This window comes from Hylobates moloch, unplaced genomic scaffold (genome assembly GCF_009828535.3).
Source record: "Hylobates moloch isolate HMO894 unplaced genomic scaffold, HMol_V3 SCAFFOLD_1, whole genome shotgun sequence".
In the NCBI taxonomy this organism is placed as follows: Eukaryota; Metazoa; Chordata; class Mammalia; order Primates; family Hylobatidae; genus Hylobates; species Hylobates moloch.
In genome coordinates, this window is record NW_026652276.1 from 218,585,780 (window position 1) to 218,602,154 (window position 16,375).

General features: G+C 39.3%; 1 protein-coding gene and 1 pseudogene across 3 annotated transcripts in view; one reads left to right on the top strand and one right to left on the bottom strand.

Moving 5' to 3' along the window:
• DGKI (diacylglycerol kinase iota) overlaps positions 1 to 16,375 on the bottom strand; it is a 475,885-nt gene that overhangs the window by 177,969 nt on the left and 281,541 nt on the right. The gene's annotated exons all lie outside the window — the stretch shown is intronic.
• On the top strand, positions 14,089 to 15,595 carry LOC116814405 (EMI domain-containing protein 1-like; annotated as a pseudogene).

The following is a 16,375-nucleotide window of genomic DNA, read 5'->3' on the forward strand; positions in this document are numbered from 1 at the left end:
TTTGAGATGGAGTCTCACTCTGTTGGAATGCAGTGGTGCAATCTCAGCTCACTGCAACCTCCACCTCCCAGGTTCAAGCGATTCCCCTGCCTCAGACTCCTGAGTAGCTGGGACTGCAGGCACGCACCACCACACCTGGCTAATTTTTTGTGTTTTAGTAGAGACGGGTTTCACCGTGTTGGCCAGGATAGTCTCAATCTTCTGACCTCATGATCCTCCCGCCTCGGCCTCCCAAAGTGCTGGGATTACAGGTGTGACCCGCTGTGCCTGGCCAAAATTATTTTCTTTATTAAAAATAAGAAAGGGCCAGGTGCAGGGTCTCACACCTGTATCCCAGCACTTTGGGAGGCCAAAGTGGGAGGATTGCATGAGGCCAGAAGTTCAAGACCAGCTAGGGCAACATAGACTCCATCTCTACAAAAAATTTAAAAATCAGCTAAGGATGGTGGCGCACGCCTGTAGTCCCAGCTACTTGGGAGGCTTAGGGAGGAGGATCTTCTGAGCCCAGGAGTTCAAGGCCGCAGTGAGCTGTGATCATGCCACTGCACTCCAGCCTAGCAATAGAGCAAGACCCTGTATCTAAAAAATAAAATTAAATAATAAAATAAGGAGAGAGCTAAAGAGATAATAGAGAGTTTTGAAAATCATGCAAGAATTTTATGAAAACAATAAATCGAAAAACCTAGATAAGAAAGAAATTTCTGGGAAAAATATAACTTACGATATTTGGTGTAACAAATACAGAAATTAAATAGATTAGGGCTATTTTAGAAATTGAAAGAGTTATCAAAAAATGTTCCTCATTTTACCTTCCCCACTACCCCCTCCCCAAAAATGTCAAAGAGGCTAGATGTTTTACAAGTCAGTCCTACCTAAATGTTAAGGAAAGACAGTGTCTATTTAGTACAAGTTGCTTTAGAAAATATGATGCTATAGCTTTTAAGGTAACAAAACTAGATAAAAGCAGTACAACAAAAAATTTTAGCCTAAATTATATTCATAATCATAAATGCCAAAATCACTTAAAAAAATCTAATTGCTGCCAATGGTCTCTTTTATAGAAGTTAAAGTTATTATGGCTTATTGTTAAGAATCAAGAAATTACGAATTACTCAACATCGGAAAATACATCATTGTAATTTCAGTACATTAATGGTTTAAATGAGAAAAACCACACTATCATCTCAAAAGATTAAGCAAAAAAAAGATGTTCAATGCCTTTTATGATAAAAATGAATTTCATAGAAAACTAAGAATAGAAAGTAGCTTTTGTAACTGATAAAGATCACCTATCAAGATACATAGGAAAAAATATTATTCACAATAAAAAAAATTTTAGAAGCATTCCTTTCAAGAAACAAAGTTATCCATTAGCAACGAAAGTTTTCAACATAATATTGGAAGTACTGACCAAACAATGAGCCAAAGAAATAAAATTAGAAAAAAAGAAGTAAAAGAAAAATGCAAACTTACTAATATTTCTACTGATATCATCCCATACATAAAAATTCCAAGAAAATTCACAGGCCAAGTGTTAAAACTCATAAGAAAGATGGCTGATACACTGTCAAATTAAAAAACCAATAGTATTCTACTACTCTAGCATTAAATAAACAGAAATACAACAGGATATAAAACACCATTTACAATATCAACAAAAACAATACATGCAGACTTTTATGCAGAAAACTTTAAAACTTTATTGAAGGATGTAAGGGAAGACTTAAATAAATGGAGAGGCATGTTCTATTCACGGATAGAATAATTCAGTTATCTAATAATGTTAATTTTCTAAAATTAATGTACCAATTCGATGTAATTCAAATTAAAATAAAAGAAATATTATTTTGAGGAATCTTGTTGTCATGTTAATTTCATGTCAACTTATCTAAGCCACAGTAACCAGATATTTGGTCAAACATTCTAGATGCTTCTATGAAAGTATTTTTTTTAATGAGATTAACACTTAACTCAGTAGACTCTGAGTAAAGCAAACACGAGTGGGCCTCATCCAACTTGCTGAAGACTCTAAAAAGAAAAAAGAAGAACCTTCCCAGAACAGGAGGAATTTGACCATCAGACTGCCTTTGGACTTGAGCTTCAACATCAACTGCTCCCTGGGTCTCCAGCCTGTCAGCCTACCCTGCAAATTGGTGCAAATTGGGACTTGCCAGCCTCCAATTCACAATTCACGTGAGATTAAAATAAATCTCAATCTCTCCCCCACTCACACACTCCCTTTTGTTCTGTTTCTTTGGAGAATCTTGACTAATATACTTGTAAAAATGATTCAATAATTAATTTTGAAGGATAAAGATCCACAAATTACTAAGGATAGTTGGAAAGAACAGGGGCAATGGATAGCAGACTGCCCCTGTTAGAATCCGAAATATATAATATTTAAAGATGCAGTCATTAAAATAGTGAAAGCCAGTGGAAATGAATAATAGAACAGAATAGACTCAAAGATATCAGTACATGAACTATGGTGATATGGCATTATAAATTATTGAAGAAATGATGGATAATTTAGCCAAAGAGGCTGGGAATATTTCTCACTATATAGAGAAAAATAAAATCAGTATTCTACCTCACGTCATACACAAAGGAACAAGAAATAAAAATACAAATATAAATATTAGTGGGCTGAAAGAGAGGAGAGAGTATTTCTTCCCATCTCTTTTTCTCAATCAGTGTCTAGCAATAGCTAATAATTCCTTTGAGCTTCCATTTCTCACTGAGAAGCACTCTCTCCAGGCGAACCCGTCCCTGTGGCTCCAACTCAGACAGGCAGTCCTCACTGAGGCTCCAACTCTCCTGGAGCGATTCCCTTCTTCAGAGTTCTAGTTCTGCCATGTGACCCTCCCAGCATGCCCATCAACAGGCCTCTCAGGTGGCCACTTCTCCCAGGTTCCAACTCTGTTTTATAGCCTGAGCTCCTTGATGCTAATAACACCATCTTCTCTCGCTGTCCCTCTAGCCCTAGAGGTGACAGAGACTTCCTGCAGTTGTCGATTTATGAATTGCTAATCTACGGGTTGACCTCTTTTCAGTTCTTCTAACATCCCATAACTAGCCTCCTGTACTAAATAGCCTCAATGGATCTATCTCCTATTGAATTATTTTCCTCTTTGATATACTCAGCTAGTCACCAAAATGAGAAATTTTACTTACATAATGTGCAGTGGCACCAATATCAGCTAATTCATAGTTTTTGACACAACATTTTACAAGCTATTTTACTGTCAGGAACCTCTATCATTAAGATTTTTTTCATTTTATCAAACCTCTAGAATTAAGATTTCTAGGCACTGTTTTCTTTTTATTTTATTTATTTATTTATTTATTTATTTATTTATTTATTTATTTATGTTTGAGATGGAGTCTCACTCTGTTGCCCAGGCTGGCGTGCAGTGGCACAATCTCAGCTGACTGCAACCTCTGCCTCCAAAGCAATTCTCCTGCCTCAGCCTCCTGAGTAGCTGGGACTACAGGTGCACGCCACCATGTGCAGCTAATTTTGTTTTGTATTTTCAGTAGAGACAGGGTTTAGCCATGTTGGCCAGGCTGGTCTCAAACTCCTGACCTCAGGTGATCCACCCGCCTTGGCCTCCCAAAGTGCTGGGATTATAGGCGTGAGCCACTGCGCCCAGCCCACTGGTGTGTTTTAAAGCTCCATGGTAAAAACATGCTGTAGGGAACCTAAATACTATTAGTAGTGGTGGTATCAATTATTGTCCACACGAATAAATATTTATAGCAAAAATAATTCCATAAATTCAGTTTCCTCATACGTAAAGTGATTACAGTATGCTGCTACAATCACTTTCAGAACTAGCATTTTATGATTCTGGGTTGTACCTACAGTTCTATAATCATGTTCTCAAATTCTACCTCCTCCCATCTAGAGCCCTGTTTCTTTCCTTGACTGTATAAGCGATGTGATATTGTCCAGCCACTCTAAACTGCTAGAGAGTAAAAAGGAAAGAACTGCATTTGAAAAACCTCCCTTCTGCAAATTTAAAAAAATAGTAGCAATTATTGCATACTTACTATAAGTCAAAAATTTTTCTATGAAAAAGTCTTGTAAAAATCTCAACACTCTCATTGGGATTGCTTGTATACATGTATCTTTTTCATTTTTGTTTAATGGAAGTAGATTCTAGTCACTACCAAAGTGAGTTCATGAGAAGCAGGAAAAAATAAAGCCACTTTTGTGGACCTGTCCAGTTTTATAGCTGCTAGTGAGATTTAGACTCGTATTCATGATGTGGTTTGGAAAAAAAATCATTTGTATGCTTTAAAGGTAGCTATATGGACAATCATTCATCTAAAATCTGCAATATCCTGACAGTATAGTGACAGAATCAACAAAATATACTGGAGCAATGGAATAAAATATATTTGTATAATTCTGGAACAAAAGAAATATATCCTATCTATCTTTTAATACTGGTCCAGTAGAATTCGTCCCTTACATAAGACTGATTTTTTATCTTGTGAAGCAGGAAGTGGAGAACTAAGTAGAATGTAATGCTAAGACAGTACACACTAAGTCACAACGAAACACAATCCAGACCCACATACGATGTATCATCAACTAGGACAAGACAGGCAAAGAAGCAAGAAAACATCATCCATAATAAAGGGGGAAAAAAAACAAAATTATTGCTGGGTGAACTTAAGAGCAAACTGAAAGCTGCAGAAAAAAGCCCAGTGAAGATAAAAACAGATGAATAGAAATTACCAGATCTGAAAAACAGAGTCAGAAATGTTTTATTTTATTTCATGCCCTATGAGACAATAACAAGCAATCTAAAATACATTTAATTAAATCCCAGAAGGAGAGAAAGGGAGAATGGAGCAGAAAATGCATGAATAAAAATAATCCTAGTTTGTTGGGGAAAAAAAAATAAACCTTTAGGTCCAAGGAGACCAGTGAACCTAAAACAGGATAAATGCAAAGAAAACCACTGTGGTGGGCAGAACAGTGCTCACCACTACAACCACCAAAAAAGATGCCCATGTTCTAACTCCCAGGAACCACACAAACCTCATGGAGCAAAAGGGCCTTTTCAGGTGTAAGTAAACTAAGGTTGTTGAGATACGAGGATTATTCTGGATTATCTTCGTGGACCCAATGTAGTCTCAGTGGTCCTTATAAAGAAAAATTAGGGTCTAGAGAATGAAAGTCAGAGGACAATGCAAGAATAGAAACAGAGGCTGGAGTGATACAGGACTGTAAGCCAAAGAATGTGGGCAGCCTCCAGTAGCTGAAAAAGACAAGGAAACTAATTCTTCCATAGAATCTCCAGAGGGAACACAGCCTTACAAACCCATTTTAGACTTCTGATCTCCAGGAATTTAAAATACTAAATGTGTGTTGTCTTAAGCCACTGTTGTGGTCATTTGTTCTCAGCAGCAATAAGACAGTAATACAGCTACAAAGAGGTTTAAAACTAAAGATAAACTAGTACAATCACCATGGAGAGCAATATGGAGGTTCCTCAGAAAACAACAAATGGAAGTATCATATGATCCAGCAATTGCACTACTGGGCATTTATCTAATAGAAAGGAAACCAGTATATTGAAGAGACATCTGTACCCCCATGTTTATTGCAGCTCTGCTCCAATAGCCAAGATATGGAAACTGCCTAGGTGTTCAACAACAAAAAATTTTTAAAAATGTAGCATGTATACACGATGGAATATTATTCAGCCATTAAGAAGAATGAAATCTTGTGGCAACATGGATGAAACTGGAGAACATTATGCTAAATAAAATAAGAAAGGAACAGAACATAAACCACCACACATTCTCGTTAATTTGTGGAAGCTAGAAAAAGTTGATCTCATAGAAGTAAAAAGTAGAACAGAAGATACTAGAGGCTAGAAAGGGTGAAGGAAAGGGAGGGATAGGAAGAAACTTGTTAAAGGATACAAAATTAAAACAAGATAGAAGAAATAAATTTTAGTGTTCTATACCACCGTAGGATGACTATAGTTGACAGTAATATCTAGTTTCAAAAAACTAGAAGGAGGATATTAAATGTTCCCAACACAAAGAAATGACAAATATTTGAGATGATTGATATCCTAATTATCCTGATTTCATCACTGTACATTATATGTATTGAAACATCGTTATGTATTCCATGAATATGCACAATTATTACTCGTAAATTAAAATTTTGATTTTTAAAAAACAACAAATAAAGAGAAAATCTCAAGAACAGGGAAAAAAAGACACACTATATACAAGGGAATAATGATGTAAATGACAGCTGACTTTTCATTATAAAATATAGAGGCCAGAAGAAAACAAAACAACTATTTAAAGAGCTAAAGCAAGACAAACAAAAACAAACCTGTTGGTCCAGAATTCAGAATTCTATATCTACAAAAACATAATTCAAAGAATGAGGATAAAATAAAGACATTTGCAGAAAAATAAAATTTAAAACTATTTGTTGCCAACAGAACTTCACTATAAGAAATGTTAGAGGAAATCATTGAAATTAAAGCAAAATGATGCCAGATGGAAACTCGGATCAACAGGAAGGAGTGAATAGCTCTGGAAAGGGAGACAGGTGGGTAACAAAGAACTTTCTATCTGTCTTTCATCTCTTAATTTCTTTAAAAGTAACAATTGTTCAAAGCAAATATATTAATGTTGATTTGTGGAGCTCATACGGAATGTAAAGATGTATGGAAATAAGAGTATAAAGTAATGCTGGGCACAGTGGCTCACGCCTGTAATCCCAACACTTTGGGAGGCCAAGGTGGGCAGATCACCTGAGGTCAGGAGTTTGAGACCAGCCTGGCCAACATTTTAGGAGAGGTGAAACCTCGCCTCTCCTAAAAATACAAAAATTAGCTGGCCCTTGTGGCGGGCACCTATAATCCCAGCTATTCAGGAGGCTGAGGCAGGAGAATCACTTGAACCTAGGAGACAGAGGTCGCAGTGGCCAAGATCATGCCACTGCACTCCAGTCTGGGCAACAAGAGTGAAACTCCATATCAAAAAATAAAAAAGAGCATAAGGTAAGAAAGAGAAAAAGGATTATGAGAAAAAGATAGGTAAATTGATAAAATTACTTATATCCAGAATGGAGGGGGGATCCTACAGACAGTAAAATGTTAATAGCATTGTAAACATAGACTCAACAATTTAGATGAAATAATGGACAAGCTTCATGAAATATTTAACTTAATGAAGTTGACTCAAGAAGAAATATAAAATATGAATAATTCTATATCTATACTTGCCTTAAAGAAATCTCAAAGCCAAATAGTATATTAGGAAATTCCATGAAATATATAAGGAAAAAAATCATAGTACCAGTCTTCACAAATTCTTTCAGGAAATAGAAGAGAATGTCATTTCCTGTCTCAGATTCCAAGGCCAGTAGAACCTTTATATCAAAACCCAATCATAATATGCAAGAAAAGAAATTTATTGATCGCTCTCCCTCACAATCATAGTCACAAAAATGCTTAATAAATATTAGTAAACTGTATCCAGCAATATAAAAATGATAATAAATCAAGACCAAGAGGGGCTTATCCTAGAAATGCAAGATCAGTATAAGATTTTTAAAAATTAATGAAATTAGTGATATAAACAAAAGGGAAAATTGTATGTCAATTTCACAGATACAAAAAACCTTTGATAAAATACACCACTCATTTGTGATCAAAAGCTCTCAGGAAAGTAGGAATGAAATGGAAATTCCTTAATCATATAAAGGACACTAATAAAAAAATACTACAATTAAGCATATTTTATGAAAAATATGGAATGCTTCCCCATGTAATCAGGAACAATACAAACATGTGCATTCTTATCATTTTTATTCAACATCTTAGTGAACATGCAAGAAAAGAACATTTTAAAGAATTTTCTAGAGTGGCATAAAAATTTTTTAAATAAAAAATAAAAAAGGAAAGGCATGTAAGGAAACAGTAAAACTCTATTTCAAACAATATAATTGTGCTTGCAGAAAAACCTAAGGAATCTATAAAAAAAAAATGGATCTAATAAGTGAATTTAGCAAAGTTATGAGACAAGGCCAATAAACAAATATGTATGTGTATGTGTGTAGACAAACATATAGTTATTTCTATATACTAGCAATAATAATTAAATGTAAAACTTAAATTACTGTTTAAAATAGCATTAAAAAATACTTAGAAATAAATTTAACAAAAGGTGTGCAAAAACCTGAAAATTGCACTAAAGCTACAAAACATTGTTGATGGATATTAAACACCTAAATAAATGGACAAATATACCATGTTCATAGATTGGAACATTCATATTGTTAATATTCCAATTCCTCCTAAAATTATCTAAAACTTAAATGCAATTCCAATTAAAATCCTAATTTTTTGCAGATAATAACAGATTCTAAAATTTATATGCAAATGCCAAAATATCTAGAATAAGGAAAACACTGTTAGAACAACAAAGTGATTCATATTACCAGATTCAAGGGTTACCATACAGCTAATTAAGACAGTGTGGTATTGGCAATGAGGATAAACAAATCAATGAAACAGAATAGAATCTAGGCACCAAAGCAATTTTACAGAAAAGGAAAGTTTATTCAACCAATAGTGGTGGAAAAAACTGGATAAATGCATTTTTTATGAATGAATACATATCTTACACAATACACAAAAATTAATTTAAGCTGAATCATATACTTATGTATAAAAGCCAAAATTATAAATCTTCAAGAAGAAAATATAGAAGAATGGTCTCCCAATCTTTCTGGGAGTAATCAAAGATTTCTTAGGAAGCACACAAAAAGCTCTAATACAAATTAAGCCTTTTTCATAAAATTGGATGTTTAAAACATGCTCATCAAAACAAACCCTAAAAACATAAAAAGGAAAAGTATAAACAAAAAGAATATATTTTTAATAAATAAATCTGTCAGAAGACTTGTATCCAGAATATATCTCTTCTATTTCAACAATAAAAGATAAGCAGCCCATTAAAATATGCAAAAAAACACATTTAACTTCTTTTTTTTTTTTTTTGAGATGGAGTCTCGCTCTGTCGCCCAGGCTGGAGTGCAGTGGCGCAGTCTTGGCTCACTGCAGACTCCGCCTCCCAGGTTCACGCCATTCTCCTGCCTCAGCCTCTCCGAGTAGCTGGGACTACAGGCGCCCGCCACCACGCCCGGCTTATTTTTTGTATTTTTAGTAGAGACGGGGTTTCACCGTGGTCTCGATCTCCTGACCTCGTGATCCGCCCGCCTCGGCCTCCCAAAGTGCTGGGATTACAAGCGTGAGCCACCACGCCCGGCCTTAACTTCTTTTAAAAAAAGACAAAACGGTAACAATAAAATTAAACTTATCCTTACTCTCAAATGTTGTTGTTTGTAAGGACATAATTGTCTGTTCCAGAATTTTATCTGTATAAAACATATATAATTCCTTTATTTCCTTCCAGGGATGGAAGTTTATTCTCTTTCCTGTTCCATCAAGTATAATATTTAACCATCATTTATGTCTCTATCCATTAACACATTTTCAACATCTGTTGGGTATTTAAATCACTTCTCTGAGCACAAGGGCGGTCCCTCGTGCCACCTGGCATGCAGCTGGCTGGCCTTCAGCAACCCTCGACGCCTTGCAAGGCTCCCACCGCCCCCACCACCACAGTCACAGCCGGCCCCAGGAACTCTGTCTAGTAAATCACTTCTCATCCAGGAACTCTATATGCCGCTCTTGGGCAAGTAAACAGTATGACATTTCTAAAAAATAATTCTATAATTTTTATTAAGAGGCTTCAAAATGCTTATATCATTGTAATTTCCTTAGGATTTGCCATAAGAAAATAATTTGAAATGTGAAGAGAGGTTTACAAACAATTATGTTAATTACAGGATTATCTGCAATATAAAACATCGGAACCTAAAAGCTTCATAAAGGAAACTTGGCATAAAATAATTATTACATAAATTAGGATATATTTATACAATAAAAAAGTAGGTAGCCATTTGTAGTATGGGTTTTCCTTATAATGCAGTTTCATGTATTTTTAAAAATGTAAAAATAAAGCAATTAGAAACACATCAAATATAGTTATTTATGAGTCATAAAATTGTAACTGATATTTTACTTTAGTTCTTATGTATATCATCAAAATAAGCATACATTTAATATTACCTTTTTTCTTAAAACAAAGATATATGGTAATTGTAAAACATCAACCCTGAGAATTTCTCCATGTACTTTTTGCTCACTGAATTGCCTCTTGCTTTCCTAATTCATAACTATAAAGAAACTTACACAGTTTTATTTCAGTTAACAAAAAGAAAGCTTGGACGTGCCTTCTTTAAAGTTTACGAGACTGAAATCTTTGGATTTCATACTGAATGGCAAATTAGGTTCCCAATTCCTCTGACTGAATAATGCTTTGAACATCTTGAGAAGTTTAAATTACTTAGAAACAAACTCAACATGAAAGGACCTTAGAAACAATAATGGCAGAAAATTGTGGCAGAAATAAATACAAATTACAATGTCTGATTATGGTCTGTGTAAAATCCAAAAAGGTAATCAGGTTACCCGGCACCCAGTGAAGAATCATCTTAATTAGTAGGAATGCATTTCAACCAGTAAAATAAATTGAAGACTTCTACTTTGAAATTTGCAATTACAAGATAAAGAGTCTAAAAGAAACAGTCTTTTTTCCCATTCCGGTAATTCTATTTCAAAGCTCTCTTATTAAAGTGCCACTCTGAATTTTCAATTTTTTGGATTTTACTTAAATAATAAGCAATGTACAAATATATTTATTAGTGTATTCCATGATTTTAAAAGTGTATAGCCTTTAATTATTACACACATATCAATTTCTAAGAAAAATAGTTTGTTTCTAAAAAGCTTGACCTACTGGTTATGTTTTTAATTATATAGCAGCTATATTAAATGTGCAAAAATATATACACATATACCCAAATAACTACATTTGTCTGTTTACATAATCAACTTAAACAAATGTTTGAGTTTTTAAATAATTGACCTTCTTAGAAATATAATCAATATACTAGTTCAAGAAATGTGAAATTGAAGACTGCAAATTAGATTCTTTCATCCTGAAGGAAAAAAAATACAATGCTGTACTGCTATATGAGTAGCAGGTAGTAAGATAAAATGTGTCTGAAAATAGAGAAATATATGCCAGTATACATTTAGAGGGCATAGAATGTTCAAAACCATACGGTTTAAACTCCATTTAATTCTGCTTTTCTTAGATAGGATTCTCTTTCTTGGAAGCAATTAGAGTCACTGAAATCTGAGATTCAATCGTGCATTTGATGCTAGCTGATGATGTATATGGATTACCTTATTCACATGATGTAAAGAGAAAAAAATAATTGACCTAATTTTAGTATTCCATTTCCTTTTTGCCAACTCCCATCTGCGATTATTTCTCTTTTTCCTACAAATGATAGAAGAAGAATAAAAAGGATCTGGCAGAACCCCTCCCTCTCCAAAACAATCTCTCCAACCTGAAAACATCTCCTGAACTCTAAACATATATTTCAAATTGCCCATTTCTATATGTCCTTAGATGTCTTACAGAGATTTTGAATTTAAAATAGATAAAACACAGTGTATTTCTTTTGAGATATTCTTTTATGTTTTCTGTCTCATTTAATGCATTTATCCTTTACCTAGCTATCTATGCTAGCCTCCTGGAATTTGGGTATACTCTTCCCTTTGTACCCTTCACAATACGTCACTATGTCCAAACAACCCTCTTGAAGTCACCAGCCCCTCTGTCTTCATTGGCACTTTCTTTCTTCAGGCTTGCAGGCTTTCTCTTTTTTTTTTTTTTGAGATGGAGTTTCACTCTTGTTGCCCAGGCTAGAGTTCAATGGCTTTATCTTGGCTCACTGCAACCTCCACATCCCAGGTTCAAGTTATTCTCCTGCCTCAGCCTCCCACGTATCTGGGATTACAAGTGACCACCACCATGCCTGGCTAATTTTTTGTATTTTTAGTGGAGATGGGGTTTCACCATGTTGGCCAGGCTGGTCTCAAACTCCTGACCTCAGGTAATCTGCCCACTCAGCCTCCCAAAGTGCTGGGATTATAGGCGGGAGCCACTGCACCTGGCCAGGCCTTCTCATTTCTGCACCTGGACTCACATGCCAGCATTCTGACTTGTCTACCTGCCTCCAGTTGTAAATTCTGTTGTCTTCTACAATGTCTTCCACATCTTTCTAAAGCACAAGTCTGACCCTGTTTTACTCCATCTCTTTTAGCCTCCCTGTTGACAGTTTAAAGAACTCTATCTCTGCCCTTTCTCCACATCGACGGCTTCATTGGCTCTGGGCCATTACTCGAAGCCACCACTGGAACTCTCTCCTAGGATACAGCGGTCTCTTAGGCTAATTCTCTGACGGTCATGTTCACTTGGCAATTCCACTCCCAGGGACTCCTTCCTCCTCTAAGAAATTATTGCTGACATCCCCATCTTACACACACTGTTCTGATTTCAATTCTTTCCACTCTCACCCCGGCCTTTCTCCTAGAATTTGCTGCCTCAGATTATGATTGCTTGTTTACTCCTTTGCCCCCCTGATAACACTGAGCTATGAACACCCTGAGGACAGGGCTTTTCTTTTGGTTCACTTCTTAACAGTTTTACCTAGCAGCATCCCACTTAGGGATGCAGAATTTATAGATTCAATGAGTATTCAATAAATGAGTATGATTGATACTAAAGGAATGAAAGCAGAGAGACAGTTGAACTAAGTATTACCTTGAATTTAAAAAAAATCCTATTAATTAGACATCATCACTAGCACTCAAATTTCCCATATGCTGAAAGGACCGTTTATGACCCAGACTAGGAAGATGCACAGTGTTACTTCACTGTATTCAACTCATCCAAGTAGTCACGAGCCCAACCAAATACTAGGGGAAGCTAAATCCCAATCTATGATGGGATTATTGTTCAAAAACTGAAGGCCATTTAAAACCAGAGTCATCATTGGAGGATGCTAGTGAACTAACTCAGTATTTTGAAAATGTATAAAGAAAGAAAAAGAATCACTTATTGAGCCCTTCCTACACAAACTATATGACTAAGTAATCAAACAGTAAGTGAAATTTCTCTTCATAGAAATATTTCAAGTAGTAAATGAAGAAGGATGGAATTAGAATATCAGGCCAGGCATGGTGGCTCATGCCTGTAACCCAAGCATTTTGGGAGGCCGAGGCGGGTGGATCACTTAAGGTCAGGAGTTCAAGACCAGCCTGACCAACATGGTGAAACCGCATCTCTATTAAAAATACAAAATTAGCCGGGTGTGGTGGCGGGTGCCTGTAATCCCAGCTACTTGGGGGGATAAGGCAGAAGAATAGCTTGAACCCAGGAGGCAGAGGTTACAGTGAGCTGAGATTGCGCCATTGCACTCCAGCCTGGGCAACAAGAGCAAAACTCCATCTCAAAAAAAAAAAAAAAAACAGAATTAGAATATCACTATTTTGCAACCCTTAATGTTTGCTACATCCAGACATTGACCATCAATATCTGCCAACATTAAAAAAGGAGAAAGAAAGCCAGACATTATATATTCTTTTTTAGAAAAAGAAAACACTGCTTACAAAGTAGATTTGGGGGAAAATACATGTAGCGTATGTAGATCCAACTATCAAGTACAGAAAAAAGAAAGAAGCACATTTTAATAAATGCCTCAGGGATCCTATCAGCAAAATTCAGACTCAGAAACTTGACAGGGCAAATGACCAGTTTCTTTAATAAATAAATGAGGAAGAGTTGAAGGGGAAACTACGGAGAGTTTAAAGTCGTATCAACCAACCACAATGTGTAAGTTTTATCTGGATTCTGACTCAGAGAAACTGCATAAGAAAATAAATGATATTTGTGATACAACTGGAAATTCAAGCTCTGAGTAAATATTTAGTGATATTCAGGCACTATTATTTTCATTTTTTAAAATAACATAATGTTATCGTGGTTGTGTTTATAAAAGAGAGTATCTTTTAAAAGTCCATTTCGTGCCCCCAACCCCGCCCGCCTCCTGCCCGCCCTCCGGCCACGGATCTGGAAACCGGGCTCCGCGCGTCTGGGACGGTTGGCGTCGCGGGCAGGCGGGCGGGGAGGACAGGCTGGGGGCGGCGACCGCGAGGGGCCGCGCGCAGAGGGCGCCTGGGGCAGCATGGGCGGCCCGCGGGCTTGAGCGCTGCTCTGCCTCGGGCTCCTGCTCCCGGGAGGCGGCGCTGCATGGAGCATCGGGGCAGCTCCGTTCTCCGGACGCAGGAACTGGTGCTCCTACGTGGTGACCCGCACCATCTCATGCCATGTGCAGAATGGCACCTACCTTCAGCGAGTGCTGCAGAACTGACCCTGGCCCATGAGCTGTCCGGGAAGCAGCTACAGAACTGTGGTGAGACCCACATACAAGGTGATGTACAAGATAGTGACCGCCCGTGAGTGGAGGTGCTGCCCTGGGCACTGGGGAGGGAGCTGCGAGGAAGTTGCAGGTTCCTCTGGCTCCTTGGAGCTCAAGTGGTCGGGCAGTACCATGCGGCGGATGGCACTTCGGCCCACAGCCTTCTCAGGTTGTCTCAACTGCAGCCAAGTGTCAGAGCTGACAGAGCGGCTGAAGGTGCTGGAGGCCAAGGTGGCCGTGCTGACTGTCACAGAGCGGCCAGTACCTCCAACATCAGCTACCCCTGAAGACCCTGCTCCCTCTGGGGCCCCTCTCCTGCCCAGGGCAGCCCTGGCGACGGAGGCCTCCAGGGGCTGCCAGGAGCCATAGAGAGTGTGAGGGTCCCGCTGCTTCCCCGAAATGACCAAGTCGGTGCTCGGGGGCTGCCCGGGCCCACCGGCCCCAAGGGAGATGCTGGCAGCCGGGGCCCAATGGGGATGAGAGGCCCACCAGGTCCACAGGGCCCCCCAGGGAGCCCTGGCCGGGCTGGAGCTGTGGGCACCCCTGGAGAGAGGGGACCTCCTGGGCCACCAGGGCCTCCTGGGCCCCCTGGGCCCCCAGCCCCTGTTGGGCCACCCCATGCCCAGATCTCCCAGAATGGAGACCCACTGCTATCCAACACCTTCACGGAGACCAACAACCACTGGCCCCAGGGACCCACTGGGCCTCCAGGCCCTCCAGGGCCCATGGGTCCCCCTTGGCCTCCTGGCACCACAGGTGTCCCTGGGAGTCCTGGACACATAGGACCCCCAGGCCCCACTGGACCCAAAGGAATCTCTGGCCACCCAGGAGAGAAGGGCGAAAGAGGATTGCGTGGGGAGCCTGGCCCCCAAGGCTCTGCTGGGCAGCGGGGGGAACCTGGCCCTAAGGGAGACCCGGTGAGAAGAGCCACTGGGGGGAGGGGTTGCACCAACTACGCGAGGCTTTGAAGATTTTAGCTGAGAGGGTTTTAATCTGGAAACAATGATTGGGCTCTATGAACCAGAGCTGGGGTCTGGGGCAGGCCCTGCCGGCACAGGCACCCCCAGCCTCCTTCGGGGCAAGAGGGGCGGACATGCAGCCAACTACCGGATCATGGCCCCCAGGAGCCGGGATGAGAGAGGCTGAGGGCGGTGGTGGCCCCTGAGGCAGACCAGGCCAGGCTTCCCCTCCTACCTGGACTTGGCCAGCTGCCTCCAGGGACCGCCCGTCCATATTTATTAATGTCCTCAGGGTCCCTTCTGCCATCTAGGCCTTAGGGGTAAGCAGGTCTCAGTCCTGGCACCATGCACATGTCTGAGGCTGAGCAAGGGCTGAGAGGCTTGAGCCTCAGTTTCCCCCTGTGAAGTGGGGGGAGGCAGGCCTTCGAGGAGGGTTAGAGGTACAAGGCTTCATCTCATCTGCTGTCTGAGCATCCAGGCCCAAAGGCACTGAGGGAGTCAGGAGCTGGGGTTCGGCACATACAGGGATGACGGGGGAGGGGGCAGTCTTCCTCCCCCTCCCCGACCAAACCTCTGGGAGCCCTCTCGTGCCCCCCCTTCTTGTTGTCCAGTGCTAGGTTCCTCACCCCGAGGTCAGGCTGCCCAATCCTCTGGATCACCAGGGGCTTCTTGCCTCAGTTCTCCCCTCTGAGCCCCCAGGCCCTCCCGCATCTCAGGTTGGGGATGGGGACATGGAGAGGAAGGGGCCACCTACTCCTGCAAATGCTTGTGTCAGATGCCAGGAGGTAGATGTGTGCTGGCCAATAAAGGCCCCTACCTGATTCCCCGAAAAAATAAAATAAAAAAATAAAAGTCCATTTCAAATTACTGATGGATAAAATGATATATATGCTATGCATATGATGTATATATGACATATACTGTATACACGTAATGTCTAGGATTTGCTCCAGAATAGTATAATAGA